General features: G+C 41.1%; 1 protein-coding gene across 1 annotated transcript in view; it reads left to right on the top strand.

The window, feature by feature from the left end:
- Positions 1–921: 921 nt before the first annotated feature.
- The window catches only part of LOC126926621 (uncharacterized), a 173,447-nt gene continuing 146,763 nt past the window's right edge, over positions 922–27,605 (top strand). The window contains exon 1 of the mRNA XM_050743023.1: positions 922–932. The gene's annotated coding sequence lies outside the window, so the exon portion shown is untranslated. The remainder of the gene's footprint in view (positions 933–27,605) is intronic.

Here is a 27,605-nt window from a genome sequence, read left to right as displayed (position 1 = left end):
GAAGAACACAACCAAAATTTACCTATTTTATTGCAAAGACTTATAGAACTGAGATTAAAGATACAACCGGATAAGTGTAAAGAATGTTTGAAATCGAAACTAGAGTATCTTGGACACACTGTAACAGCTGAAGGAATAAAGGCAAATCCGAAGAAGATTGAAGCGGTTAAAAACTTCAGACAATCGAACAATCCAACAGAAGTAAAATCATTCCTGGGGCTAGCAAGTTATTACAGAAAATTTATCCGCAATTTTGTAAAATTAGCGAAACCACTCACTGAACTCACAAAAAAACATGCCATTCCATTGGTCTGAGAAAACTCAAGACACATTTGATACTTTAAAGGAAAGGTTATGTGACTGCCACGTATTAAAATACCCAGACTACGACAAACCATTTGTATTAACCACTGACGCAAGTAACGATGAAATAGGAGCCATTCTATCTCAAAATGGACACCCGTGTAATTATATATCAAGGACTCCGAATCTACCCGAACGTAATTATTCTACAACCAAGAAAGAACTATTAGCAATAGTATGGGCAGTCAAACGTCTTTGATAATATCTGCTTCGATTTACCATTAGAACAGACCACCACGCACTTAAATGGCTTCAAAATTGCAAAGACCCTTCATCAAGTCTTATACGATGGAGATTAAAACTCGAGGAATACGAATACGACATAGAATATACTAAAGGCAAAGACGACACTGCAGCTCACGCACTTGGCAGAATACATTGTACAGCAAACCAGTTACACTTACGAACTAAGAACTTGACACAGAACTTGACTCTGAATATGACGTCCTATGTGAATATGGACTATGAATCGAATTTAGCGAAAAAGCAAAGTATTTAAAAATCTGTCTTAACGATAAAAGCTTCTACCAAATGAAGAGAACGCAATTTGGTTAACGTCGAGAACTACGGTCATGGCTCAACAAAGTAAGGAATATCCTTGAAAACAATAAAAAGGTGGGTTTTGGAGATTACGACTTCACAGAAATCGAGAAAAATGAAAATAAGAGGATGATTCTATTTTACAATAGTATCGAGAAGGACAAAGAGTGTACATTAGCATGGGAACCAATTCAGAAGTTTGCTGAAGAACAAATCCAGGTTCTACAAGAGAACCACAATTTAGTGGGACATTCCGGCATACAGAAAACGTATGATCGGATAAGAGTCTGATACAAGATTCCGAATCTTATAAGTAAGATTCATGAACGCATCAAAACTTGTGAGACCTATCAAATCATAAAGATGACTAGTGTGGTGGCACTCGAACACGAAACTTTCCAGCGGCTTCGCGACACAAAGCGCTCTACTCTCAAAGCGTAAGGCCGACGTGCCTAATGTACCATCGATATCCCTACGGTTCTTTCGCCGAATATTCGGAAGAATGCATACACGACAACCGTCGCGGTACATCTAATAAACGCGTGTGTAGTAGGGATACCGAAGGGCAACTAAGGAAAGTATCCGTTTGGTTGCGTACAAAATAATCTGTATAATAGCGAAGCAAACACAATTCGAGATACGCGATTGTAAACTCTCGATGGTTAATCATAAGTGTAAATCGTATAAATTGTTGACCTGTTGATTGTTAATAGTAATAAACTTTTTGTTGAACATCTGAGTATTCCTTCCGCACCTATCATGACATACCACCTCACTAGGATTCGACCCAAAGAAGAACCATGTATAACTGACACACCGTTAGAACTAAACGACAAGATAGCAATGGGTACATTAGGACGACTACAGAAAACAAAACAATGCAATTCCTTTATACTCTCCATTCATGATGAATTCACACAATATCTTAACCTTGCTCCTATAAAAGAAAAACAGACAGAAACCATTTGGAATTCCCTGTTAAATCATTACATATATATATTTTCAACACCTAAGAAGATACTAACAGTTAAAGGACAAAATTTTACTAGCGATCTAATACAAAAATACAAAGAGGTCTTCAAAATAAAATACATTAAAACTACTAGTTTTCACCCTGACAGTAACGGATCACTAGAGCGTACTAACGCTGTAATTGCAGATTCGTTAAAACGTGTTCAAAAAACTCAGAGAAAGAATGGGACGAACATTCACGTCACAGGGACGTCAATCCACGTTAGAGCCCAGATGTGTGCAGGTCTTCACCGCGTACCCTCAATAACCTCAAGGACCCATAAACTTAAACTTTTAATTTATTAACCCTGTAAGTGTTATTGCTTTATGGATGATCCTTAGAACAGTCCTTAGGTTTATTATACTTTCATACAAATTACGGGGTAAAGCGGGTATTTACCTAACGGGAAAGTTGGGTTTCCCCATGAACAATGTAATCTACGAGTCACGTTGGTAGGAGGCTTTCTTCTCCTATCCTCATTTATTAACATGGACTATAACCAATTGGCATCGCTGATCGTTACCCTCACTTTTCCTAACGAAAAGTGTGAATAACGAATCCACTTTGTTTGTTCAAAGGGCACACTCCCACCGAGCTTTTCTCCGTAATAATATGAGAATCCCTCGGGACTGAATCTAAAACCTCTCATCAGTCAACATCTGTCAGATCAGTCGCGTAAACTGTGCTTATAAAGTTGTGTTATTTAATAATGTTCGATAGAAATAAAACGTAGTAGTTGTGTTACGGCTCAACCTTCTTGTCTTTCAAACCGAAGCTTTAATTTACGTGACAAGAGCGTGCACAAGCAACGAAAAGAATGCCAGCTGCGTATACTGCAGGAAGGCAGGGAAGAAGGACGGTCACGTGGCTTCTAACGTGAACTGTTCTACGTACAAAAAAGCGTTAGAAGCAGCAGTTGTCAGTATAATATGAAGTTTCCAGATATGAATAGTATGAATAGTAATAGAAACGAAAACGGAAAAGAACATGGGAGGAAAATGGGGATAAGGATCCTGCGGCATAACATGCAGCGATTTAGAACCGTTCCCCATGAAATCAGGACACAGATGGGAGCTAATGGCCACGAGATCTTGCTGACGCAAGAGCCACACAACATCGACGGAAAGATACCTGGACTCGGAACAGGAGTCGCGAACGCCTGTCGAGGATCCAAATACGACTCGCCAATGGCGGCAGTAGGAGTAAATCAAAAAATATAACGCCACCCATGTTCTTCTTCAACCTGAGTGGGCGGAACCGTTGCTACTCGGTTGTTTCTGTTCCTCTGTTCCACCAGATTCTGAAGCACGACGTCGTCCAAAAGACCCTCCAAAGACCTAGACTTTCGATGGGACGTCTGCGTTTCAAGCACCAACTCGAAGATGTCTCGGCTATTCGACTGATTGTCCGATTTATTCCGAAGGCCATGCAAATACAGATCCCTCGTGCTAATCTCTGCCGACGAGATATCAGGTAGAGGTTCGGTAGATTTTCTCCTCCTCAGAGTGTCGGCTTCGTAAAAGTTCTTCTTGCCCACGAGATCAACTTTGTTGCCGCCCAACAGTGGACAAGTCGTCTTCCAGGGTTCGGCTGCTTTTCGCCTAGCCTCGTCTATGTCATCCACTTGAAATGTCTGCGCATTTGCCTGGAAATTCCATTCACGATACGTCGTATATGTTTCTTCGTGTTTGACACGAAAGTGGTGTCTCTTTGATTGTTTAGTTGAGGCAATCAGGAGAATGACCGATCGGCTTCATCGACTCGGCGGTGTTTACGACGTGTACGCTAGCGTGTGCCCGATGTTCGAAAATCAACTTGATTATTCCCGGCACCCAACGGCCTCGATCTCAACGGCCTCGCTCACATTCAGCCGGCCAACCGCTGTTCTGAGCTCGTCCATTGGGGCCACACCAACTGCGGGGGTTCCACTGCCATTTCCCTCTATTACGTTCTCGTTCGCAACGCCCATATCCTCGATTAGGAAGAGTTTACCGATAATGTTCTCCGCCTGCTCCATCCCCAGGCTCACATTCTGCTTGCTCCTTCTGAGCCTGGCAATGACTCTTTTATAAGGCAAGCTCCAAGGATCACGGTCGAGGGTAGTTGTGAAGTCCTTCCAGGCCAGCTTCTTGCTTTGGCCGACCTGAACTCTTCCTTACTCTTCTTGTATTCGGCTTCTAGCTGGACGGCACACTCCTTATTTTTCCGCCTCAATCTCTGTGCTAACCTCCTCTTCTTGGGAGTCTCACCCCCCCTCGGAGCCACAATATTTTGTCGTTCCACCAATAATTTGGGTTTCTACTCCCCTTAGGGAGAATACTTTCTTGAATTAAGCCTCACAGGATTCTTCGATAATCCGCTGCAGATAGTCCTCTTGTTTTATCGTCTCCTCCGACCGATCCTGCAATAATTTGTTCTTTCATTTCGTCGAAACTACTTAAAAATTTCTCAGGTATAATGCTAATATCAGGTATAATGTGAATATTTAAAAAGTCTCTTGCTTTTATAATTAGCACCTCCTCTGAACTCGCGCCAAACGTACCTGTGATCTTGTGCAATCTTGAAAATCCAAATCACCCAGAGTAAAGTTGTGCATTATCGGCGACGTCTTTTTCGAACAGTCTACTTTGGAGACGTTGGCTTCCATTGCTTGAAGAGGAGACAGTTTCGGTGGCTCCTGCATGGCGAATACCTCCTTCACCTGATTCGAGCCATCCATGTCTAGCTCGAACAATCGTATCCTACACTGCACCAAGTTCATGGTTTCCGGTTTAGCCGCAGACCGGTCCTCCTTCTTCGACTCCAGCTCTTCCCTGATGTACTAATAAGAAAATTGTTTGATGACTTTGTTCTCATTGATATTGGAATCCCAATCGTCGGGTTCCTTTTTGGTGGTCCACTGAACCATCTTCTGGGCAGACCAGGTTTTCCTCGCGTATCCAGTTGAGCAATTCGAACTCTTGCCGGCTTGCTGAACACCGTGAACAGTAGAAGTCTTGGGAATCCCAGACGGTTTCTTCGTTGTTGAAAGAGGTATCGTGATCTTGCCGATCTGTTCTCGTAGTAGACGTCTGCCCGGAGGAAAGATACTCCGGAGAACGTTCGGTTCACGGTATTGGAGGGAAGCTGACCTCCTCGTACCCGGAGGTATTCTGCCCAGACTAGGTAGAACGGTAGCGGTGGAGCTCGGTTGTCGGTCGTTCGTAACACGAATAACGTTTTGACTCTGGCGGCCACTTCCGGGGATGGCATCATGAAGTGGATTTCCCCACGAACGATTGTTTCCGTGCTGGCGGAGGTTCCTTCAAACAAACAAACGAGGACGTTCGTTATTCACGTGTGTGATTAATGACAATCCAACCTGGTCGATAGAGTACAAGCTAAAGTATCAAGCTGGAATCGATGTTGATCGTTACGAGAATCCAGGATCCTTATGTTAAATATCGAGAAAAGTAATATTAGGTACTATAGTTGTAGGCAAGAGTAATCGCCTGATTAATTTTACGTGTTAGAAGAGAATGAACCAATCTCGCAACGATCCATGAGCCGATTCGACGTGTTCTCGATCGCTTGACGACAGAAATACGTATTACAAGCGAGAAGTTAGACGGTGACCACAATCGAATACCTCTACGATAGTGTTAGCGATATAATCTTCGACGTTGCATGCTGACCCACAATTTGGAAAGTAGTACGAGCGTTAAGTCGTAACGGACGGTTTCGCTAATTAAATTGCAAAAGTGTTAATCGTTCCCATTCACCGGTCAGCCGAGACCCAACAGCAGCAAAGAGAAGGTGCTCCACGCAGAAAATGTTTGCAGATGCCGCTCTTTTCTTACGCCTCTTCTTTGTATCTTTTTTCGGTTTCCTTATACCTTTCTTAAAGTTTCTTGCTATCTACAAATTTGATCTACACCCTGACAAGGAGCAACTTGGCGATAGAGAGAAGAACAGCTAGAGAAAGGTAAGAGAACACAGACGAGGAAATTCTGAATGTGTAGTAGCGATATCCGCTCCATCTCGATCGCGAAATGTCGCTAAACCGTATGCGCCTCTTTTTCTCGTTTTATTTCGATTCGTTCGTGCGTTCGTACTTGTGTTAGATTTAAGAAGATGATTCAAGTAATTTTAATGAAAGTGTAAGAGGATTCGCGATACACACAGATTAATTCTCTCAAATTGATTCGAGGCGCCTTATTCGAAAACTGGTACGTAGAATAAGTATAAATCGTTGGTTTCGTGCGCAATCAGCGTCTCCGCTCGTTCTTTGCTAACGTATCTCTAAAGCAGTATTATCGACTCGTGCAATACAATACAGAAGCATTTTATTCGTTTTAAGGTTTATTTCGCAGAACACACGCGTGAGTGCGTCGATCGTGTTAGGGTGGTTATACTGGTTAGAATTTGATACAGTACTTGGTACAGTCCAACTATCTACGTAGAATTCTTTTAATCAGTAGACGCAGCACGTTCGTGGGCATATTTACGCAACATTTTGTATAAATCGTCCAAAAATTCTTTTTACGATATTTTTTACGACACAACTAGCAGACTAAGCGTTAAAACGATCTTTCAACAGGTATACGACTTAAATTTGGTAATGAAACAGGCTGAACAATTTTTCTGGTTAATCGTAAAATTTGGTCCCAAAGTAATTTACGGAATTATACAAAGTCAACGTACAAAGGAGAATCAAACATTCTAAAGAAGTTTATACGTGTACTGAAAGGAAAATGGTCTCAGGGACGGCCCGTGTCGGAGAAACCACTACTCAAATAATAAGTTTAGGTGAGGTGTCCCTACCTTCGTCGTCGCTGGAGTAGCTGTTGTAACGCGAAACGTTGGCGACAGTCCGACGGCCATCGGTGCTCTTGCTGCGGACATGTGGCCGATGAACGTCCTCTCTTCGCGTTGAGTGACGACTTTCTGCGACAGAAGCCTCGTGAGCAGCGAGCTCGAGCAGCGCCTGCTGCTTGTAATAGTTCGACAGTTAGTTCTGCGCCCGTCCTCTGTTTACCGAGGCCGATGGCTTCCGGGTTAACGGCGATTGCAGCAGTTGCTGCTTCCATTCCAGTAGTCGATTCATTGATTCCTCGCGCTGCAGTCACATGCATCTTGTGGAAAGGTGTCCTACGAACCCGTTCTCTTACGGAACATTAAACACGATCACACTTTCTTTTTTAAAAGATGTCAATGATGTTTGTTAACTATACCATACCAGGTCATTCCGTCTAGGCATCGAACGGTAATTATAAACTCAAAAATAACTTCGTTTCGATGCGATTTAATTCTATTAGTTCCTATACAATGAAGCTTATCGCAATATCGTAATCCTTTGGTCTGAGATAAAACGTCATTTTCATTCACTCCACTAGACTTCTTCGCCTATATTAGTCGTTCAAATTTTTTAAAAATCTTCCTTTTAAATTAATCCGTATATTTACAGAATTGATCGTTTAGGTTTTCCTGAAACAACTATAGATGTCAGGAGCGCAATTTAAATTTCGTACTTGTAAAAATAACTTTTTCACCTGTACACCAATGCAGTCTAAATTCTTGAAACGTCTGAAACTCGTCCCGTACGAGTAATATCGTGCGATTGCGTAATATTCTAAAAGCATGATACGTTGATATATGTCAAACGTATCGACAAGTTATACGGTCGATCAAAAGGAAATGACAAAAAAACCGAGTAACAGTCTCGAAGACTGATCCAAGAAGAATTAAAAGCGATTCGAGTTGCACGCACAAAATAGGGGCACGAGGAAATCAGTGAGTAGCGAGGTACGTCTGACCATTGAGGAACCGCGCTAACAGCTTTGCTCGCAACGAAGATCGAACGGATCGCAGTGAAAGCAGAATCACGAAACGCGGCGTGACATAAATTCAGGTACTCGGCGTGCAGGTTGCACCTTCGTATGATTCATCTTTTCGTGTCTGTGCGGCCTACGAATTATTCCGTCCGTCAAATAATCGACCGTAAGCGGTTTACGATTACACCGAGGAATGCGAACCAACGATTTGAGTCATCTCTATACGAGCACCTTCTAAAACGTTCCTAAAACATCCGGTCATTCTCTGGAATCTCGGTGGTAGTTTACTACGCGATTCACAAAAACGTTGCTTCGCTGCGTCGGAGAATGTATCTATAGCAAGTGATTATTGCTATAGATTATTGCAGGACTGATTCATTGATATCGTCCTCTCGATTCGATATTACGAATTTGCAGATATTTAGGTATAACAAAGCTATTTTGCCGGCTTCCCACTACCATTTGTAAATATTTAGAATGATCAGACATTTTTGAAAAAGGATCAGTGGAGAGAAAGTTTCAATTAATTTTGTATGCCACTGAATGAAGCGAATGGGGATACTACAAAGCGTAGTAATATCTCGGTGTTTCCAATTTCCACTCCGTTACTTTCTATCGCCCAAGGTTATATGGTAAGCGCTATCACAACTCGAACACGCTAAAAACTAACCGTGAGCACTTTTCTTCTCTGCGTTTCTCTCTATAATAAACTCGCGTTGCAAGTAATTACAAAACACTCGTACTTCGATCGTATTTTTAACTTTAATCTGAGATCCATCGTCAGTCTCACATTTTATACTCTGCTCCGACAAAGAACTAATTTTCGAACTAACCGTAACTTGTCGAAAACCAAGCTGACAACTTCCCACGTCGACTTTAATAAATTGCAAATGCCACGCTACACTTTGTAAAACATGAAAAACACAATGATCGTTTAGATAGAAGGAGGAAAGTCCGAAAGAACGAACCTGCTGTATCTTTCGTTCACCATCCCGCGAGTCCTGCTCGAAAGATCGTTTTCCGTAGTCCTAGTCGTTGTGACATCGACCACATCTTAATCTATATCAGAGATAAGACTTCCTCCCTCACCTTCGGCTTCTTTTGCACACGTCACCACCTTATAATCATAACCTACATCGAGCCCCTCAACATCACCAAACCAAAACATATATAAGTCGAGACTTCAGCTAGTTCAGGCAGTTGTTGTTCAACCTTTCCCTGATTCAGTATATTATACTACTTCTGTAGGACTACTGTAATCATTGAATTTATAATAAAGAATTTATAAAAGGAAGTTAAGAGTTGGGCTACGGCTTAACCTCCTTTTTTTTTATAATCTAAGTCACAAGTACACGTGACAACATGATCGAAGGAACGCGAGCCTGTTCGTATACATAACTCTGATTTTTTCTAGTAAAATCGTGTACACATTTACTTTGGACGAATTAATCAAGTGGAAACCCCTATCTGGTTGTGTACGAGGCATAAAGCCCGTGAGTATTTTCCATTTTATAACGAATGGCTCGTATATACTGCTCGTAAAGATAATGTGAAACTCTGCAAGTAGATCGCGCGAATAAAAGACTGATAAAAACTTTCCTCTTCTTACGATCGCGTTCATTTGTTGTATATATATTGGTCGGGGGATACCGTAATAATTCCAACCACCGTTGCTAGGCAACACTCGTGACGGCGACATTGTTTCTGTCCGGAGTTTGATTATCGTTATATTTCTGAGTCAAGACTAAGTCAATGTCCTGAGGCAAAACAACAGCATGAGTTGTTCTCGACTCGCGTCCTTTGACTCCTGTGCCGCTGCACATATATATACGGGCCTCTGGGTTTTAACCTTGGAACGTGAGAAGTGCCAAAGGCTCTGTGTCCAAGTCAACGCATCTTTCATCGTCTTTCCTTTTCATCTTGTCGTCCTTTCGCTTTATCTTTATCACTCCTCCGACCGCCCCCTTTCATTCTTTCTCTCTCTCACTCACTCACTCTCACTCTCTATTTCTTCCCTCCTGCGTCCAGTTTACCGTCTTTTTCTCGCATTTTTTACTCTGTGCTCTCGTGAACGCGAGGTTACGTTATAATAAAAAAAACTCCGTCGCCTCAGGCTGAAAACTTTACTTCAGGACATGAAGAATTGGTGACTAATCTCTATACGAATTGGTAGATAAACTTTTGGCGTTCGGAAGGGAAATTTAACCCTGCTGCGATCCTGGAATTTTGATATTTCAATTGTTTTAATTTTAGCAGTAAAAGAGATTTATGGTATTTTAAAAAAGTATTTATCTTAAAATTGAGATGAGCAGTCACGCATACCATTAACAGCCTTTTCATATCTTACCTGAATTTGAAATATTTTCCAGCGTCAAAAAATGCCACTGGATAAAAAATGATCGAAAGAACGCAGCAGGGTTAATTGAGCCTGTAGCGGCACTCGACAGCAAACTTCCCAACGATTTCTATCCCGTGGCTCGCTACACAAAGACTCTACCCTTCGAACAAGATGATTGCCAGATGTCGATACGTTTTCTTCGAATATTTTCAGCTATCCTAAGGACCCGCTATAAATCTTAGGATGTATGTAGCTAAGGTTCTCTAAAGGAACAAATAGTCTTTGTATCAACAGTTCCTATACATACCACCCGCTACGAGAAAACACAGGAAATCTGCTTTTCCTCACGTACGACGCTCCTTGCTAGCAACTTTCTCTCAAGGGCAGTTAACATCCCTTTCCAACCACCAACTCAGAATTTAGTCAATTAACAGCGACGTCCATTTCCCTCACTTTCCGAACCAACATTTTCCTTAACGTACCCGATGATTCCGTATCCTTAGACACACCCAACACAGTTTTCCTAAGTAGCGTCATCTCGACACAAGAGGATTCTGTCGTGAGCCGCGAGACGAGCAAGAGTCGCTGATCCGAACTGACCGTTGGTAGTTGGCCGTAATAGCGAATCCGAATTTCTCGACATCTGGTACAATCGTCCCGACTTGAATAGCACCCCGAAACGTAATACACCGAGTTCGAACTTGTAACTGCGAAGCGATAATTGTATCACGCGTACTGCGCACGAATGTATATCGCGAACCTAAATTAATATATAATTATTGTTGAACAATATCGAGTGATTCTTCTACACCCATCACGCTCATCACCTCAGGCCAATGAACTTGAAAATTAAATCGTTCTCGTATCAAAGTCATAAATATGCAAAGTTTTCAGCAAAACAATTGGCCCTTTTTAGTTTCAACTATATGAACTAAAGGTACGAATGAGCAGTAAACGACGATGGTTATGGTTTAAACCTGATTCTAGTTATTTTACGTTAAATTGTGAATTTCTATAATCTGTTCAATCGCATATTCATGGCATTGCTATAAGAGAAACGATATCTTCGAAATCTAGATTTTAATACATTTAAATTCATACGATAGACGGAAGAGAACTCAGAGTTAGGTGGAAGAATAGGATACCTGTTGTACACGATTGTAATATTTTAGCTACGTGCTCAATTCTTGTGACATCACGCGAATCCATTTATTACTATAATCACTCATTGCGTTTCATTTCTTTCTCCTTTCTGACTCTCTTGATAACGCAAAATAGAGATTTGAGCTCGTAGTAGTAGTTCGTTATGGTGATGGCGCTAATGCAGTTTGTGTGTAACTCTGCTGGCGTGTAGAGGTCTGGATATGTTCTGCTGCGGGTGGAGATGTCGCTGCTGGAGTACTGCTGATTTTCTTCTCATTTTTTTGTATCGCGGAAGAAAAATCAGACTCCGGTCGCCGAGTTTTGAACCCGGGTCCCAAACGTTCGTAACCTGAGGCACTAACCACTGCGCTGTCGTCGTCCGATACTAGTTAGTGTCGTCCCGTGGTATTTGCTGTCGAGTGCCACCTCAAATTCTTCATATTATAGTCCTGTATCAAATTAATGAACAATGTTTCTATGTTCCTTATCTTTTCTTTCTTCTTCCTTCATAGAGGAACTGGCTATAACGGCAGGAAACGCGCAGAACGTTGATTTAAACGTTTGCCGAAATCAGAAGAGGAGAAAAAAAATTGCAAAAGAATCACGTTCTACATCTTTTTGTCGTTACTGTGTCAAATTTCAAAACGCAAATTTTTTTCTTTCATTTTTTGCTAATAATTATTTACGAGTCTGCCAAATTATTCAAATTCTCCATTACCTAAATAGATATCACAAGTTCAATACGTTGCTGTGTCATTGTCCATTCTGCATGGAGTTCTCGACCATATGACGACCAATATCTATATCTTTCAACTTGTTATAGATATCACCGACATATGTCGACATACGAAAAATTACAATATAGTAGATAATATATTGTAGGCTAGGAATTTCCTGGATATTCTACAATTCCGTTCAACGAGACGGATTGCATTGGAGTCGGATTCCTTTTCATCGTTAAATACAACTTTTCTTCAATGTTGTCTACATTGTACGCTGTGCACGTATCTTTACGAACTATATACGTTTTTCTTTACGTTGAGACGTGAATGACATCTGAAGTTATTGTGTTGCATGTTGCAAATGCTTATATCGCTGCAAAATACATTGTACGGCTTATCGTAAGACCTACTATTTGAATAAATCTTTTTTTGGCAATGCGACTGCTCTCTGTTCTTTCTTGTTTTATATTTTGTAGCACTTCTAAGCAATTACGTTGCTATCTACTGTAATAGCAGAATTCTGTCAATTTCTTCACTATTTAAAATTTTTCCTTGAAGGGATACTTATTTACTTCCAAAATTTAGTGAGAAATAAAAGAATGAAATTCTGGGTAGACCTGTACTCTATTAGTTTGCTTTCAAAATACCTCAACAGTAATTAATAAAAAATATAATAAGATTCCTCCTATAACTTTACCGTCTATAACTGCAGCGGCTCTCCTGTTGAGGTTCGTAACGAGGTCCCAGACGCATCGCCAGCATTCGGTCTCTTCGCATCCTTCTTCTCTTTCTTATGCTCGATAACCTTCCATTTACCACCCCCTTACCCCTTCGAGGCTGATGATATTTGAGTGGCATTGATCTCAACCGTGGTTGTCTTTTTGTGCCTTGTTTCCGGACTATGACGCCAGTCCTGTAGGCGTTCTTCCAGGGCTCTCATTAGTGAAAGCCCGAGCTTTTCGAATTTCCTCTCGGGGGCAAAGAGACGTTACTTCTTCCCTCTTCCCATCCTCCTGATGGGCGCATGGTCCTCCTTCCCGGAGGACCTCGATATTCTTCTCTAGCACCTCCACCCGCAATTCCGCCATCCTGGCAGCTCCAGTGCCGTACGCGGGCCCCGTCCTCCTTGTCAGCTCCACCGTGCCCGCGGCAATGGTGCTTGCTCTTTTAAGGTCTTAATGTAGGTATTTGTTAAATTCGATGATGTTGCACCTTTATTAACTCTTCTACTCGCTGAATTAATTCGGCTCCTATGTCCGCTGTGCAGGATGTTCTCATTCCCAAAGTCAGTTCCATAGATATGTTGGTAGCTGTAGGTGTCAGCTTTCTTTCTCTTCTCCTGGACGTCTCTGATGAGGATGGACACTATAGGCCATCAACTCTTCGACGTCCGAACTCGCACTTTCCTGCGAGTTTCCTGCCGTGGTGTTTCTTGCATTTGATTCGGCGCTTGGAGCCATGATCAAATCCATGCCTGAATCCTCTGGCTTATCCATCTTATATGTGATCCTCATGGATTTCCTGGCTACCTTTGATGCAGGCTTCATTTTTTCCGTCATATCTTCCTTTCGACTAGTATTATTCTCCTCGCCGGACGCGGGGGCCCGTCTGGTGGCCTTCAACGTAGAGGAGCCTTGCGCTCACGTGCATCCGGGTAGTTTCCGTGGGGCGGCGCTGCCGGCGCGCCTCCGAACCTGTTATCTTTACTGCTTCGTCGTCAGGGTTGAATTTTTTTTCTCGTGTACCGGCACATGATTTAGAGGCCAAATCAGACCATGTTGTTGTTTTGTCCCTGAGTATCAAGATCGTTAGAATAAAAGTAATGTAAACTCCGGGCAAAACAATGTCGCTACATGTAACCGTCGGGTTAGGACAAATACGAATTTTCCGACTCTCCCTCGACCAGTATAAAAAAAACAGACACGTTCGCGGACGGCAAGAATATGGTACAGTATTGAGCGAGTATTCACAGAAATCAACAGCGCTAACGGGTATCTCTGCAATAATTATATCGAGTTGCATGTAAATCTATTTGACTACTTGAAATACAAATAACGAGCAAATACATATTGACAGCAATAATTTGCTCTCATTATTTCACACTATCAATAAGCGGCTAAACCTCCATATTGGTGACCCCGACGTGATAGTCGTGATAGACGTGAACGACGTGAAATAAGAAAAAGAGATAACTGTGATAGTGCCGCCGAGAGTACAATCATTTTTTTGTGCGTAAAAATGACAAGTAATCCCGCCGTTGCAACCAATCCGCTGGTCCGCGTGCCGCCAGTAATGCCCAAGAGTATGAGACTATGGTTTAGCATATTGGAAGAGCAAATGGAGGCAGTGGGTATAACGGACCATCGGTCAAGGTGTAAAGCCCTCGTCGGATGCCTCGAGCCGCAATACCTAGAACAGATCGAGGATGTGTATTTGACCCTACCAGCCGTTGGGCGGTAGGACAAGCTGAAGGCCAAGCTAACGCGCGTCCTCGGGGAATCGGACCATGAGAAATTTCGAAGGTTGGTGGAAAAGGAAGAGATCGGCGACAGAAAACACTTATGTCGCCAACCAAAATACGCCAACCCACGAACAAATGCGAGTACGAATTGTTCGCAGCCAACGGGACGCGGATCTCAACGTATCATCGCCGTCACCCTCAACCTGTCCCTTAGAATTCATATGGCGATTCGTGATAGCCGACGTCCAATCACCTATCATCGGCGTGGATTTTTTGAGTCACTATGAGTTGTTCGTAGACCCGTGAAACAATCGACTCATCGACACGAGGATCCAATTGAGAGCAAGGGGATATACCGAGACGAGGATAGAGCGTCCATAAGAACTATAGCCGGTGAATCAGTCTACCATCGACTCGTGATGGAATTCCCGGACCTAACTCGTCCACACGTTTTCGGACGAGAGAATATACGACACGGGGTAGTACACCACATCGAAATCACACCGACCCCACCAGTCTATAGCAAACCCCGTAGTCTGGCCCCCGATCGACTCAAAGAAGTCAAGGCGGAGTTTCAAGCCATGATCGAGTAAGGAGAGATGCGGCCATTGAAAAGTCCATGGGCGTCACCCCTGCACGTTGTACCAGAAAAGGACGGAAGCCTGCGACCATGTGGCGACTACCACGCGTTAAACGCCCGCACCATACCCGACAGGTATTCCCCACCCCATATTAAGGATTTTACGCAACATCTCATGCTCGGTAAGCGAATCTTTCCAAAAATTGACCTCGTCCGCGCTTACCACCAAATACCGATCGCGCCCGAAGACGTCCAGAAAACCGCGATCACGACACATTTCGGTCTTTTCGAAGCGGCCAACGTGATGTTTGGGCTTTGAAACGCCCAGCGATTGGTGGACGAAATCACACGAGGTCTCGATTTCGTCTACGCGTACATAAACAACTTCCTAATATCGTCCCAAAATGAAGAACAACACCGCGAAAACTTACGAGTTTTGTTTCAACGTCTCGAAGAATATAGGGTCGTGATCAATCTCGCGAAAAGTGAATTCGGCGTTAGCGAAATTAAATTTCTCGGTTACACGGTTACCGCCGAGGGGATAAAGCCACTAGCTGAACGCGTCGACGCTATAGTTAAAGTACCGTTACCCGCGACCGTTAAAGTCCTACGAAGGTACCTCGGTATGATCAACTTTTACAGACGTTTCATACCGGGGGCAGCGAAAATTCTACAACCACTCAACTTGTTAAAAGGCACAACGAAGTGCAACGCTTCTATCGAGTGGTCCGAACAAGCCAAAAGTAGCTTCCGCGAGTCGAAACGCGCCCTAGCTAACGCAACAATGTTAGCGCATCCGATTCCTGGCGCGCCCGTCAGCCTCACGGTCGATGCATCCGATTATGCTATAGGAGCGGTACTTCAACAAGGCGTTAACTATACTTAGCAACTGCTAGGATTCATAACAAAGTCGCTAACTCCTACACAACAAAAGTACAGCGCGTACGACCGAGAACTACCCGCGATGTACACCGCGGTCAAAAAATTCAGATACGCCGTCGATCATTTTCACTGATCACAAACCCCTCATATACGCGTTTGACCAAAACCTCGACAAGTGTTCGCCGCGACAATTCCGACGCTTCGATTATATCGGACAATTCACCACCGACATTCGGTACGTAAAGGGGCTCGACAATAACATGGCCGACGCTTTGTCATCCATCGAAGCGATAGGAAGGTCGGTGGATCACCAAACTCTCGCCGCCGCGCAAGAAAGCGATGATGAACTACGCTACATCATCAACACCGGCGCATGTGCGTCACGATTAAAGAAAGTACCTTTCTAGAAATATATCATATTTATAAAATATATTGCGATGTATCAGGAGGTGTTATACGACCGTACGTGCCGAAATTCTTGCGGCGTGACGTATATAATTCGCTCCACGGACTTTCCCATCCGGGGATACGCGCCACTCGAAAACTGGTGACAACGCGTTTTGAATTCCATGTCAACGATGCAAAGTCACCAGGCACGTATTTTCACTCGTCGGAACGTTATGACCGTTAGCAGGTCGATTCGAACATATACACATGGACATTATTGTGATGCAATATTCCCATGGCTCTCGATACTGTCTAACGTGTATTGACCGTTTTTCGCGTTGGCCTGAAGCCATCCCCATCGCCGATATGGAAGCGGCAACCGTTGCCGCGGCCGTCCTCAATAAATGGATAGCTCGTTTCGGCGTACCTTTAACAATAACGACCGATCAAGGACGGCAATCTGAATCGCAATTGTTTGAGGAGTTATGCCGGTTGCTCGGCGTCAAGCATATACGCACGACGGCCTATCATCCCACGTCTAATGAGATGGTAGAGCGCCTACACAGACAACTAAAGGCAGCGATTAAGCGTCACGACACGAACAACTGGGTCGAAATTCTCCCAATCGTTTTATTAGGAATACGAACCGCGATAATGGGGGATCTTAGCGCAACGGCGGCCGACACGGTTTACGGAACAAACATACGACTATCGGAATTCTTCTTGCCAACAAAGCAGCAGGCCAATGGGGAATACGCGAACCGGCTTAAAGAACGGATGGAGAAAGTCAGGCCACAACCGGGCACGCGTCATGGCGAAAAGAGAATATTCAGTTTGAAAGAATTAGAATCCTCGCCTTACGTTTTCTTGCGCGATGACGCGATAAGTGACCTTTTACAGCCTCAGTTCGACGGACCCTTTAAAGTCATAAAAAGAGATAACAAAAATTACACCATCAAAATAAATATTCGGTCTCCATCGACCGACTAAAAGGTGCGTTTGTTATATCGGACGATTTAGAAGAAAAAAGCACCGAATCTGGTAACATACTGATTGCCATAGGTTAAACGAACGCCCGCGATGAAACCGGCACAAACAACAACGATCAAACCGCGGCAGAAAACATCAGGAACAGGTACGTTACGAGATCCGGACGATGAGTCCGTTTTCCTGACTGGTATCAGGCAGATTTCGGAGAAATAGCCGTAAATTGTCAGACACAGGATGTATCCGCAGCTTTTAAAAATAACGACGACAGGGAGATACTCGGTCTGACTTAATAAAAACGCTATCACTGGGGTAATGTAGCGACACATGATTTGGAGGGCAAATCAAATCATGTTGTTGTTTTGTCCCGGAGTACCAAGACCGTTAGAATAGAAGTAATGTAAACTCCGGGCAAAACAATGTCGCCGCTACATGCAACCGTCGGGTTAGGACAAATTCGAATTTTCTGACTCTCCCCTGTCCAGTATAAATAAACAGGCACGTTCGCGGACGAGAAGAATATAGTACAATATCGAGCGAGTATTCACAGAAATCAACAGCGCTAACGGGTATCTCTGCAATAATTATATCGAGTTGTATGTAAATCTATTTGATTATTTGAAATACATATAAGGAGCTATGACAGCAATAATTTCCTCTCATTATTTTCAATAGCTCGAAATATAGTTATGGACATTAGGACGAAATTGTTACCGAAGAAAATACAAAAGTTATGTAGTTCAAGACGACAAGATTTCTACAGGTTTCCTTCATGTTATGTATACAGAAACCAAACATGTAATAAAAATAAGAAGCGACGTAAAATAAGAAGATTAAATATATTTTTGTTTAAGACTTACCTTTGTATGTAGAATAATTTCCTGTTCGGTTACTGCATCACCCTATCTATTATTGAACAAATTTTTAGGTTACAATTGTTTACACAAAACCAATCCGCGTACGAATATCTTTCCATTTTATAAACGTTTATGTATAAGATATCTATCCACGTTAATCAATATCTTTTTATAGAAACGTATTAAGTGAATTTTCTAGATAGAAAAAATAAAACTCTCAGTAAATTTCTGTACTACGCGCACTTTCCTACGTCTCGGATACGAATGACGAGTGAACGTTACCGAACTCTACGGCGACCACTTATATAGTGACGACGACGGATTAGTATTGCTCAATGATTGGCTAGGCTTCGAGCCTATAGGCGTTACCTGTACGCAATCACTGCGCAAAAATCATTTCGTGGCATGCTCCCCCCTTCTTCGCCCACCCTTCACTCAGTCCCACAGGAACTAAAAGTATGCCACCGATCTGTCCTGTTTTGTGACCAAATTTTCAGGACAGAAAAGGAAAGAAAAGACAATATCGTACAAAAGTACCGCTTTTGAACGACTTAAATTAAATTACAAACTGTAATGTTAAAATTGTAAACGCAATACAAAATATGATATGGCTACGTCGTATCATCGCGAAATGGTACTTTTACCAAAACCGCTTTCAAACAGAAATTCATTGTTTATTGTGAATACACATATGTAATTTATATTTTTCTTTGGCAATAAACATTATATATATGTAAATTCTATAGAATTTAGAACACCAACTGACGGTTTGACTTTCCCTGTGTTTACTGGGAGTCTGTCGAACGATATAAATAGAGAAGGTCGGGGACATAGGATAGAAAATAAAACAGGACTTCGAGAAGCGAGGATTGAACAAAAAAAAAAAAAAAAAAAAAAAAAGAAATAAGTTGAGAGCTAGAAGGAGAAAGAGAAGAGGGATTAGAAGCGAGAAGTTTTGAGGAGGTACTGAAGAAGACTTGGAAAATCGATTCTTGAGTTTTCACAAATCGATCGCCTGATTTCCAAAAATATTACAACATTACATATATGTGTCGGAGATGGAAGGACACCGGAGCCTTCCCTTTGGAACTTTGGGAATACTCAAACAGACAAACAGTCTTTGTCCCAACTACGGGAAGATAAGAGAAATCTATTTTTTCTCTAACCACCAACATGGAAACTGACCAATTAACAGCAACGTCAATTTCCCTCACTTTTCGAACGAAGGCTCTTTTCCACGAATCCGACGATTTCGTGCCCTTAGACACATCCATCATATTTTTTCTCTACAGCATCGCCGTGACGGAGAGACACTTTTTCGTACGATATCACCAACGATTAAAGTATCGTCCTTACATGCAGTGATTACTCCACGTTTTAACATTGAGTACAACTTAGACGTTGACGAAAAGTGAAGTTCGCTATTCCGTTGACCGCGGATTCGTTATTGAACCTAGGATCATTGTCATTAGCTTCTCGAGTATCTAATTATCACGATTACTTGTCAAATTCTGCAATAATCATATTTTCACTAGTAAACGTCTCCTTTATAACGACAACGTCTAATCCAAATGAAGATTCGTTTCACGCCCATAACCCTAATCCTAACATCAACCCGACATATATATATATATAATTCGTGACATGCTTGTAAAAGCTTTTGTTAGCTTTTCATCGTTGTATCGTAATTTTAAGATTAATTAAACGAATATTCAATAATGATTTTAATATCGAAAATAAGGATTATTGTACTGCGAATTTTCATACGAATACAGTATGTTAGAATATGTGAAACGTAAGGTCCGGTCAAATAACATCAACAAACGTAAAATAGTTTTGTACGAAGAAAAACAAGAAAGATATAAAGAATAACAGACTTTGTTTTCGAGAAAATTGATCTTGAAACCCTGTTTGAAACATGTAAATTTGATTAGTTAGTTAGATGGAACAAAATATTTCCGTATAAAGCTTAATTTTCAAGAAAATCGAATTTCTTCGTGCTCGGTTGATAACACTGTTCGACACGTATCTAATTTTGTAACCTTCGATATCCGATTCTTGTAGACCTTTGCGAGCTACACTCGAATTTGCAAACTGTTTTTTCTTATAACTCACAGTTTTCGAAAAAATCAATTTTGAAGAGAATTGCAAATTTTCAATTTTGGAAATATCTTGTGTTCTTATAATAGCAGCTATTGGTTTGCGGCGGAGACGAACAAATTCTGTGGACTCCCCGAATAATATGATATATATTGTTATTGCATTATGAACATTTAAACGTGTCTAAATAATGATTAGAGCGGAAAGGCATCTCAAACGCAACATTTCTTCTTACATTTCTCAGTTTATTGTAAAATTAAAGGTCTAGGAAAAAATTTAACTACAATACGCGATGCAACAAACATTTCTGTCAAGGCAAACATCATCTACCGAATTTCATTTGCAATGTAGAAGCATAACTCACGATGTTTCGTCCGAAATTCGATAGAACAGAACCGCTAAATGCACGCAGTTTTACTTTCATCGAAAGTATTAGCATTATCAAGATTTTTAGATTTCTTATATCGCTGCTCGGCATTGATAGGGGCACGACTAAAAAGAATTTCGAATTTGCTTTTATTGAATAGCAAATCTACATTATGCTTATCTTTCGATCATATAAAACGGTAAATTTAAAATTTCGTCGGTTTTGCGCCACAAGACAAAATTATTACGTATCGCCTTGACCTTAGTTTTATAACAATATTTTCATACCTTCAGTTGTTTGCGACGCTATAAGTGGAAGGTCATACTGTTTTCGCGAATAATGGTATATCTTGTGTTTAGTCAGCCTTATAATGTTATTGAAATGACTCGTTGAAAATCTCTTCGTAAATTTTAAAAAGTCTCTCCTCTAGAATTTACCTTTTTACGAATTGCACCACTATCAATGCCAAGCAGCGATATACGGTTTGAATATCTTTCTAATTCTGCCTTATCGATTGGCAAATATTTACTAAAAAATATTCCGTCAATTTTCGAAGTTTATTTTCAAACTCTTCTTTCTCATTTATTTAAAAATTCCCTTTTTCGAGCTCTGCATTCGAATTTCTCCGACGCTTTGAAATTTCACAAATAATAATTTGTGAGTCATATACTTGTAAGTAATAATTTATCATGACACTCGTAGTTTTCTGACAGTTCTGAGGTAAGTATCGAGGATCATAGTCCTTTTACCAGAAGGTTCATCGTCTCTTCTGCTCCGTGGCTGGTTTTTCTAGAGCTCCTTTAAGTCAGTTTGAGGGCTTCTTGTGATATTTGCTCTCGAAAGTGCTCTGAAATTGTGCATCCATTTGACAGTTTAAGTTAGAAAAATTTACCAAATGTCCAGCTGGACAAATTCTAAAGTACAAATTAAATATTTAAAAGAATTTCAGAGCAGCTTGAAAGCTTTTTATCACACAGTACTCTCAGAATCGTCCATTTGACATTCGCTCGTGCGTTTGTTCGTCTGTTCTGCAGTTTGTTTCGAAATACAAGTGAGGTGAGATAGCGACTGAGCAAAAAGCTTTGTACTATTATTATTGCGTACAATTGCATACAATTATAAGACAATCTGTCTGCGTCATTGTAGTACCACGAGTGACGGTTATGGACACGGCCTATGATAAGCCTCGTGGCGTAACATTCTGTTTATTTTTAAAATCAGCACGCGATGGCCAGCTAGTCGTCACGCGCAGTTTTTGCGAGATATGTAATTTTAGACCAAAGGGAATGTGTATGTATGTAAACTTCCTAAGAGTTCAAACGCGGATAAACAAAGGGACTTTCTCTGTTTAACGGACAATGTGACCTTATTTGTCGTTACGAACAACCGATTTGCCAAACAGTAATTTCACAGACGGACAATTAGAGAAGAAGGATTTCGAGCGTTAGAAATAGACACGATCATAAGAAAGAAATTATTATTCAGAGTATTGAAAATTGACAGAGGAAGAGTGGTAGTTTAGGACGTGGAAAATCGATTCTCGATTTTCAGGTAGACCTTGTACAAAGCTTCCTTATTTATTCTTATTTATTGTTATTAATTATCGTTAATTTTTGTTTAACTCTGTATTTTATCTAAGCATTGTTACAATAAACTCGATTTTCAGACTTAAGAATCGATCCCTGAATTATCCGAGAATTGAACATTATATGTATGTGTGTGTGTGTGTGTGTATGTTTGCAGCAAATGTCTGCGTAAAGACAAAGGAGCTTAATCAGCGAGTTTAAGCGGACGTCTCTTTTTACCTTTTTACCGTCTTTAAGAGTTAGGTTCACGTTAGTACACTTGTACGAGCATCTGTCGACGGTATTCATATTTATTCTTATTTGTCTTATTTATTTTAAATATAGTTGACGGGTTACAGCAGCAATTTCTCGTATTCTAAGTCATCGATCTTCACACAATCCACTACAGCTGAAAGCAACTGTCAAGACTTTGTCATAAATGTGAACAATTTAATACACATTGGCTTGTCAATGCTTCAAAATAATGAGAATCTTAATATGAACCTTTCTGTACTCACAGTTATTAACATGTTGCGTGTCGATCACGAAAATTCTTCGATTTTCACAGTTGTCATTTAGAGAGAAACGATTTAAGTATGTCATGGGAATATTTAGTAATAAAAAAATGGTCCGGATTATGTTAACATAATACATAGTGATTTATCGTATTTCCGTGTACATAGACGGACATCGAAATAAATTTCAAGTAAATCCGAATAAACATGTTTTCACCACTTTAATTTTCAATTCTGTTATCTTCGTTCAGTTAACGTGCGTTTTTACTTGATAATTTATTATAACATATTATCTTTCGTCCTTTCATTATCTTTTTGGTTATCACATTTGCCAGTAGTCGGTCGTGGTTGCTTCAGAAACAACTATATCATCGCTTCACTTGGATATCATTCCAATGTTTTCTTTTGTGCAGATTATTGCTCGAGTGCCAAGAAAACTCGGTAGCATTAACGATGAAAAATACCAAACACTTCAACATCATCAACATCTCATGTCAATGTTTCTCTCAAAAATGAAAATATCAATGACTATTACTTGAAACAAAACTATTACTTGAAAAATTGAAATAGCGCAAGAGGACAGAATTTATTCAGTTTTTATTACACATGAGCTAAATACTTTTTCCAGAATTCCGAGAATAGAAAGAAACTGAAATCTCCTGGAATATTGGAGACACGAAAAATATATGTATTCCGATTTATTTATTCTTTCAGAAATTTTGTTATTCGTATTTAGTAGGAATAACTGAAAATTTCTATTGGAACAGTTATTGAAGTTTTAATGTTGAAATATTAAAAACGATAAAAATGTTTAACGTGGCCCAGAAATCACTAGGATCTCAATTCCTGGATTTTCCTGGAATTCCTGGATTCCAGGTAATCCAGAGTGAACGTAATCTGTACAGGACCAATAAAGTTAGGATCCACGGTAAAAATGATAAAGATAAAGCCTGGGCGTTTCTCTCTCGACAGTTGCTCTTGCCTGTACGTTAGATTCAGAAAAATTTGTACGAATAAAATAATACAGATAAACAGTGTATGTACATATGATTGGCAATTACAGAACATGCACATATTCATTTTAATTATTTGTAAAATCAAGTTATACTAAATATGACAATTATTTTAAAGAAAGTAATGCAGTTGCTTTTTTCTGATGCATCGATGTGCAAAAGTGCATAAAATTAGTTGCGTATTGTGGACAGCTTAATATCATTTAACATTCATTTATAACATCTTCTAGCCTTAACCGTTTCGAAGATACAGCCTAGTCCATTTGCGTGGGATACTCTGTATGTGTGTACATATTTGATGTGGAAGTTCTAACATTATTAAACATTTTTATTAGCAATTGTAATACATATTCATTAATGGCTCATGATTAATATTAATTTAAACAGTATTTATCAGCACCAAATGAAATACCGTATATGTAAGTGTTTTAAATAAATCGAGATATTATGTGGCGGCACACGAGCACGGAACTTTCCAACGTCTTCGCGACACAAAGCGCTATATCTTCAAAGCGTAAGGCCGACGTGCCTAATGTGCCATCGATATCCCTATGGTTCTTCCGCCGAATGTTTGGAAGAATGCACGCGCGGCAACCGCCGCGGTACGGCTAATAAACGCGTGTGTAGTAGGGATATCGAAGGGCAACTAAGAAAAGAATCCGTTTGGTTTCGAACAAAAGAGTCATTCTGCCTCAAGCCGCGAAGTGCGAAAGGTTCAGTATCATAGCGAAGCAAACACAAGCCGAGATACGCGATTGTAAACTCTCGAAGGTTAATCATAAATGTGAATCGTATAAATTGTTGACTCGTTGATTGTTAATAGTAATAAACTTTTTGTTGAACATCGGAGTATTCCTTCTGTACCTATCACGACATCCCACCTCAATTATATAATAACTTTGCTGCATCAATAAAAGGAAGTTAGTAACATAATCATTTCCGCGACACCTATAATCCTATCGATTAAATCTAAAAGAACAAAAAATGGGCTAGATGGGGGAATAAAACCATGAATTATGATTTCTGATCTCATTTGTACTGATATATCGTATTTCACAAGAAAATATCATAAAAGACATAAAATTCAAGAAAGTCCGAATAGATATGTAGTATCGTGGGCAAGAAGCGTGCTGAAATGACAGAGAAGCGGAAGAACAGCAAAATAAAATCCTTCGACAACTTCGTAGAACCGCCAAAGAGCTTCACACGTTTTCACCCCTTTACCCCTTTACGAATCCTCCTGTTCAAAATCCCTTATCTGAGTAGAGCCTACGATGAGTATGGACGACATGGTGAACCTGATAGACAGCCTAGACCTCTTCAAGAAATTGTTCCATGTTCATTTGACGAAGATATCGCTAAGATGGCACGGATAAACTCCGACAGATTTACCAAAAGTGGCTATGGACGTCTAACAAACTTCGAAATTGCGAAATTCATTACCAATCCGCTTGTTTCTAATAATCGTAGGTTATTACTGCTGCAGCTCCTGCAAGCTCTCTCGTTTGAAGTGGTCCTGCTGGCAAATACGAAATTCACGGAGAGGCATAAGTTCCTGTTCAATGGTCTTCGTTTCGAAATGGTGTAACCACTTGAACTCGAAGTTCGAGGGCGGAACGGCTTTATCATTTAATTCATTTCGATTAGCATGTGATTTAACTTTAAAGCGATAATCACTAAATACGTACAGACGAGGGGAAAATGGAGCTTTCAGTTGTCACAATAAATCTAGCAAATAACGCGGCTTTTTATATATACTATTTTCGTTGCAAGCTCTTAAGCTTGTGTCTTGTCACAACATCTTTGCCGAAGAATGAGACACGCTCTTCGAAAAACGCTATGAGATACAATTCTTTATCCCCGGTGGTGATTATAACGCGAGACACGTTCCCTGGAGCAGCGCGTTAAATAATAACAGAGACAAGAACCTGTGACACTGATTTAACGAGAAACAGGTGGATCTGGTCCTCCAGTTCAGTGACACTCGTTTGGATGGCATTTGATTTGTCACGGAGCAGTCGTTCTCGGATTTGGTACTCGCGGAAAAGCAGGATATTTTTCTGCACCGAGCTGTCAGAATTTGATATTTCTGTCCACGAGGATTAAAACACTGACATAACAGTCAGTACTACATAGTCAGCAGAAGGAGAGATTGTCCTACAGACCATAAATAATATTCTTTCAGCCCTAGATGCCTCCATTCCAGTTCTCACACCGGATTTCTATTGCGTTAAGAGATATCCGAATTCCCGCTTCGGAGCTTTGCTCCAAGAAAAACACAGAATCTCCCGCATCTTAAATCGGATGAAGCAGCGCTTCGGCATAGTATTTTACTCTATCTCATCGTTCATCAAACACGGCAAGTGCTATAGAGCCATAAAATCAGAAAAGCCCCTGATAGATTTACCAGTTCTCTAGATCCAAAGCAGTAAAGATTCCAAAAGCATTTTTCCGCAAGTTAGACCTTCATCGACCTAGAAATGGCTTTTGACATGTTTCGATCGTGCGATTTGCTATAAAAGTTGATACAATACGGTTTCCCTAAACATCTGTTTAGGGAAAGGTCGCTGGAGGAGTGAGGTGGCCACACTCTCTCCACGGGGCTGTCACGACCGGCATACTTCAAATCCGATGGACCGATGATGGAGATAGAGATGTGGCGGCCTTGGCGACAATGTATATCGCCGAAGTGCCTAATGAGTCATCTGTATCCTAACGGTCCTTCCACCGAACGTCCTAGAAGTGTGACAACGGTCACGTACGCCTACAGGGTAGTGGGGATATTAAGGGATGACAAACAAAGAAGAAACAGATGTTACCGAAAGTCAAATTGTAAGAGCTGCAGTCTTGGAAAGTCACGGCTGGAGCTCAGAACAAAATCGCTGTCAGTGTAAATTCAGAAATAAATTCTCTCGTTTTTTTTGTTATCTTAATTTTTTCTTTTCGTTCGGGCCTCCTGCTTTTTATTTTACGTGACATTTTTGGCGATCCTGCCAGGATAGTGAAAAGTGTTTGTTCGGAAACCAAAAGACATTCATCATCTACGGAAGATAGAATTATTTGGGACTACGGTCATCCGGAACAACGAAGTAACTATCACGAACCGAGTGAAGTGACAAAGGAAGGTAAACTGGATTCCTTCGTACGTTACCGTGAAAGAAAATCTAGCTTCAGTAGCCAAGACTCATCTTCGCCCGAAAGCAGGAATATGTCTAAGACAAACGAATCTCAAACTTCTACCTCAACGGATCCAACGTTGCGAACAATATTGGATAACATTCAAAAACAGCAAGAGAGTATTGCCCGTTTACAAGAGGATATGTTACGCTTGTCTATGCAAAGTGACGAAACAAATAGATGCTGGGTAGCAGAATTCGGAAGTCTTAGGAGAACCGTCGCAGAGCTACGGACTGGGTTCGGATCCCTTGCGGCCGATGATTCTGGTTCCATCATTACCGAAGGCAACGAAAGTGAATCGACGGCGATTAATCGCACCGGGAGTACGGTTAGGGCACGCGAACCGACCGGGTTAACGATTCCAGGCATCCCACCTGCGCACATCGACACCGAACAACCCGAGGTTGAAGAAAGAGGCTACTTTCCACCCGCTCTTTCCACTCTACGAGTTAAGGATGCAATACGTTGTATTCCAATGCTCAACGGAGACGATGACGTAGGTGTCGAAGAATTCATCAAAGAAGTGAGAAGTATGAAAGACTGTTGCATGGAGCAAGATTTATTGCTAAAAGCAATAAAGGTATCCGCAACATTCCCATTGAGTGCTACAGTGATCTGTACAACGCACTGAGGAACAATGTGGCAGCTCAAGTGACTTCGGAAGAATATCGGGAACAATTAAAAGAGTTGAAACAGGGACGGGAAGAATCAGTGCAGAGTTTTAATATTCGGTTCAGAAGAATACTCAACCGTTTACTGTACGCAGTAACCAACGAGTACCCA

Source organism: Bombus affinis, chromosome 18 (assembly GCF_024516045.1).
Source record: "Bombus affinis isolate iyBomAffi1 chromosome 18, iyBomAffi1.2, whole genome shotgun sequence".
NCBI lineage: Eukaryota > Metazoa > Arthropoda > Insecta > Hymenoptera > Apidae > Bombus > Bombus affinis.
This window is presented reverse-complemented; position numbering and strand designations above follow the sequence as displayed.